The sequence below is a fragment of the Mus musculus genome, chromosome 1, assembly GCF_000001635.26.
Source record: "Mus musculus strain C57BL/6J chromosome 1, GRCm38.p6 C57BL/6J".
Lineage (NCBI taxonomy): Eukaryota > Metazoa > Chordata > Mammalia > Rodentia > Muridae > Mus > Mus musculus.
Window position 1 is genome coordinate 88,565,511 of NC_000067.6, and position 5,087 is coordinate 88,570,597.

At 44.1% G+C, this 5,087-nt stretch overlaps 1 long non-coding RNA gene across 1 annotated transcript; it reads right to left on the minus strand.

Moving 5' to 3' along the window:
- Positions 1-1,195: 1,195 nt before the first annotated feature.
- Positions 1,196-4,464, minus strand: Gm41912. Its single transcript, XR_878356.1, has 3 exons — positions 3,543-4,464; positions 2,461-2,548; positions 1,196-1,427 (listed from the first exon to the last, which is right to left on the minus strand). It is a non-coding gene; the product is annotated as a predicted gene, 41912 (long non-coding RNA).
- Between the last annotated feature and the right edge of the window lie 623 nt (positions 4,465-5,087).

The following is a 5,087-nucleotide window of genomic DNA, read 5'->3' on the forward strand; positions in this document are numbered from 1 at the left end:
AGGTGCGTACTCTATAGAGACACTAGAATAGATTATTGGGTATGAAGAGCTAATATTAGAAAAAATATTAGCACCATGGCTAAACAGACAACATGGAGAACATGGGGAGGGGGCAATGAAAAGTATTAAAGCCCCAGCGTCAGGAATAAACTGCCTGGTGGGGGGCTCTTTAGAAAGAAACTGGGGTCCCATGAATCAGGAGCATGTTGAGGGTAGAGAGTAGAAAGTGGAGAGTTGGAGATTCTCTTCTTACAGCTCTAGGGGGAGGGGTGGTTTCATGGTCTGTAGCTAGGCTCTCTGGTTCTCAGGTAGGAGGTAGGAAAGGGCTAGGAAGCAGGATGTGTAGCCACTGATACCTCCTTTGAAATAAACTTACTTCCCCAGGTGAGAAAACTGAGTACCTAAAAACCCATAATCTGAGGGCTCACAGCCTCTAAGTCGGGTGTCAGTGTGTGTGAGAAAGGAAGAGCTAATGCAGGTACTGTAGCCTGAACAACAGTCTGGTCAGGGTTCTAAAATTACATCCTAGGTTGTATATCTTGAAAAAAATCTAAAGTTAAATTAAAATGTAATTGTGATGGTTTGTATATGCTTGGCCCAGGCAGTGGCACTTTTAGGAGGAATGGCCTTGTTGGAATAGATGTGTCACTGTGAGCATGGGCTTAAGACCTTCACCCTAGCTACCTGGAAGGCAGTCTTCCACTAGTAGCCTTCAGATAAAGATGCAGAACTCTCAGTCTGCACCATGCCTGCCTAGATGCTGCCGTACTCCCACCTTGATGATAACGGACTGAACCTCTGAACCTGTAAGCCAGTCTCAATTAAATATTGTTCTTTATAAGACTTGCCTTGGTCATGGTGTCTGTTCACAGCAGTAAAACCCTAAGACATTGTCTTATGACAATTGAACAGGGAGCAAACACACAGCAAGGAGTTCACATACATGTAATAAGCATGTTCACACATATGTGGTCTGGCAAGCCTGTAATCCCTGCCTTTGAAGGCTGAAGGTGGAAGATCAAGAGCTCAAGGCCAGCTGTAGCTACTGTTTTGTGACCAAACTTTCTCTGGACAGAACAAACATGTCTACATACCCTAAACAGGGATCACATGACAAACCAAAGTACAAATATCACTAAAGTCCAACTTGGTGAACCAATGAGTTTTATTGGAGTTACTTACAGGAATATGGGTGAGGGGTCATGTACAGGAGCAGAAATGACTCAAAGACAGCTGTATCATCAAGGCCCACCCCAGCATGAATGACAGCTTACAAACCTAGAAACCTGAAGCACACTGCACAGCCTGCAGGCAGCTCAGCAAGTTGGAGAATGTCCTTTCCGAGTGACTCTTCCAGGTAGCTCAGCTGGTTTCTGCTTCTTCCGGGCAGCTGGTCTGGTTGCAGTCTTCCCTGCAGCTCGATTTCCCTTTATTTGAGATGGACTCTGATTGATTGATTGATCTTACTGTTTACTCTGATAGGAAGTGGTTAGTTCAGGGACTAGCGAATATGGTTAGTTTCAGGGACTTCCTGAAGCTACTTTTGAGTTGCTTACTTTCCTACTTAAGGAGCCTCCTTTCCTTGCAGAATAGAATGTTTCAATCTCAGAGAAAACTGTTACACAGTAATATCACTGGGAATTTGCAGGCTGGCTGGGCTATAAACTACTGTCTCAGAAAGAACAAAACAAAACAAAACAAAAAAAAAAGAAGTAAAACTAAGAAAACAAATAAAAACATCATTGTTGCTGGGAAACCCTGCTACTTAAGGTCAAAGTCTACCATGTCCAGATAGTTTCTCTGTGCTGTGTTCAAAATGGAGGACTTCCTTTTTCCAGCAGTGCTTCCCCTTCTCTGACCATGTCTGAGGAGGCTAAGCCTAGCACTCTCTATGATGAAGGAAGGTCGTGTAGCCCTGGGCAAACCTACAAGTTCAACTTCCTCTTCCCCTGTTAAGAACCTTCCCTAAGAAAGTACTTGGGGGGCTGGAGAGATAGCTCAGTGGTTAAGAGCACTGACTACTCTTCTGAAGGTTCTGAGTTCAAATCCCAGCAACCACATGGTGGCTCACAACCATCTGTAATAAGATCTGACACTGTCTTCTGGTGTGTCTTAAGATACCTACCATGTACTTACATATAATAATAAATAAATCTTAAAAAATAAAATAAAAAAAGAAAGAAAGAAAAGAAAGTACTTGGGATTCATGGAGGTCTTTCTATGCAAATGAAGCATTCACAGTATGCTAAGCTCCAGCCAATGATTTTACATCCACCCTGAAGACACCTTCCCACTCTCCATATATATTTTCCTTGGTCACCCTGAATAAAGTGTATGTGCACAAGCTTGACTGAAGGTCATCCTAGAGAACTCTTTCATTGAATATGGTCTAAAAAAGAGCTGTACACAGAAATCCTTCCTTGGAGAAGGCCTTCCCCTCTCCACCCCCTCCACACTCACTCCCAGCCAGACCAGGATCCTGCAGACTCCATCCATTCTGGTTTCCACTTCATCTTTCTAGCTGGGTGTACAGAGGTGCCTGTATATTCTGAGGGAGAAAATGGAGGAGTAAGAACCACAGCTGGTCTCCAACATACATACCACATACAACATACAGACCTTACACACATCTTCCAACAAGGCCACACCGCCTAATCCTTCCCATACAGTTCTACCAATTGGAGAGCAAGGATTCAAATAGGGATTATTTGTAGGGATTATTCTCTTTCAAACCACCACAAATGTGCCTCTGTCTGTGTGTGTGTGTGTGTGTGTGTGTGTGTGTGTGTGTGTGCGTGTGTGTGTGTTGTCTTTGCTTGTATGTGTGAGGATTCATATATGGGTGTAAAAAGGCTTGCTGAGGAAGTCAGAACACAACCTAGAGTGTCTGTCCCTAGTTTCTATGTTGTTTTAGGGACAGTCTCTTGTCACTACTGTGTATGCCAGGCCAGGCTAGCTGCCCGTAAGCTTCCAGGGATTCCTCTCCACCTCCCATTTCTGCATAGAAGCAGAGGGATCACAGACAAACTATGCTGCGCCCTGTGTTCATGTGGGTTCTGGGGATCTACACTGCAATCACCACACTGGTGCGGTGCAGAGAGTACTTTCTCAACTGAGACATCTACCCAGCCCTGACATGGCCTCTCTCACACCCTCCACCATTCCCTCCCCCTTCTCAGAGCTAACTGACTCCTGCCAGCGCTGGATTATAAATATCTTATGTCTTTATATCAATTTATTCATCTAATAAATATTTATATATAAGCAACAGCCAATTAGTTTTCTAGCTGTTAGGAAAGCAGGTGGGGACAGAAGAGTCCCTGGGGGAGCCAGCATCAGAGGAGTCTGCCCCTCCCACCTCACTTCATCTCCTCACGTCTGCTCTTGTTTGAGGGTCTTTGCCTTCCAAGAAGGTCCTATCGACCTTCCAGAGGCATCCTCCTGCAGTGAGTTTTCTGTGTAGCCCATCAGATCATTCCATGCTTAGAAGCTGCCCCACATTTCCACCATTTTGTCTGCTTCTGCCCAGGAGCCATTCTTACCCCTTTGTTGTCTGCGGTCCACCCGTGTCTCCCTTCTCTTTTTTTCTCCCTCCATGATTGGCACTTTCTCCCAGAGCCTGTGTGTGGCATGCCTTGAAAGAGTTTTCCTCTGGCTTTTCTGCCTGCAAAAGTCCCACTCATTAACCTTTTCATCAAAACACGGCCTCTGTCAAATGAAACAGAAAAAATATCACTCAGTGGAGACTTCGGGTGCTGGTGGGGGATGAACGGATAGCTATGTATCGATCTGTTTAATGCACACTTGCTCTGAGCAGACCTGTTTCAGTATTGTTTGCATCGTAATGCATGCTGTACCATTATAGTGTGCTAACAGTAATCCTTTAGGGTGGGGCGGTAAAGGTACTTAATGATGTCTGTATGTTTGTTTGTTTATGTGAAGTAATAGTTATTTAAATAAACCTTTTTCAGTTTCAAAAGACTAAAAAGGAGAGACAGCAAGTCACCAAAATATAACCACTGCAAGAATTGAGCTTAGTGTAACACACACACACACACACACACACACACACACACACACACACACCACTCTAAACCATTGTGAGTTTTTTCTACTTAAAATACATTAAAATGAATTAGGCTTTTGGCAAAAATTATTGCATTGATTTCCAGCTAGGTCTTGGAATATGAATGTGTGGCAGACTCGGTTCACCTCAACTGTCAGCTGGCAGTGCCACATGGGTCACTACATCAAAAGCCAAGGTCTCTTCCCTGCACTTTCTGTGTAGGGGCCTGTCTGTCCTCCCTGTGTTTCATCTTCTGCATTTGCTAAGCATTTGTTCATTTGCTTACAATGGATGTTGTTGGTTGGGTTTTTTTTTCCTTTATTGCATCCTATGAAAAATCAATACTTTCGATCCTTTCTTAATCATATTTACTGTCCTATTTCTCGGATAAATCATTTTTCCTGTCTGTGACTTGTGTGTGTGCTTACACCCCTGCATCTTTCTCATTTTAATGCCTTCTATTGGTTTCAAGCTAAGGATGTCTTTATTCCAACCAGAGACCAAGAGTTATTCCTCACTTTCTCCCCTCCTCTCGAACTCTCTCTGACTCTCTCTCTTCTTTTTTAAAACAAACAAAAATCTTGTCTTTAAAAGAAAGGCAAGGGGCTGGAGAGATGGCTCAGTGGTTGAGAGCACTGACTGTTCTTCCAAAGGTCCTGGGTTCAATTCCCAGCAACCACATGGTGGCTTACAACTATCTGTAATGGGATCTTCTGGTGTGTCTGTAGACAGCAACAATGTGCTCACAAGCATAAAATAAAGATAAGTTGGGGACTCTTATGAAAGAGTAGGTAGAAGGATTTCCTGAAGGGGACAGGAACTCCACAGGAAGACCAACAGAGTCAACTAACCTGGACCCTTGGAGCTCTTAGAGACTGAACCACTAACCATAGAGCATACACGGGCTGGGCCTAGGCCTCCCCGATCATATGTAGCAGATGTGTAGCTTGGTCTTCATGTGGGACCTGAATAACTGGAGTAGGGGCTATCCCAAAAGCTGTTGCCTGAGTGTGGGTTACTT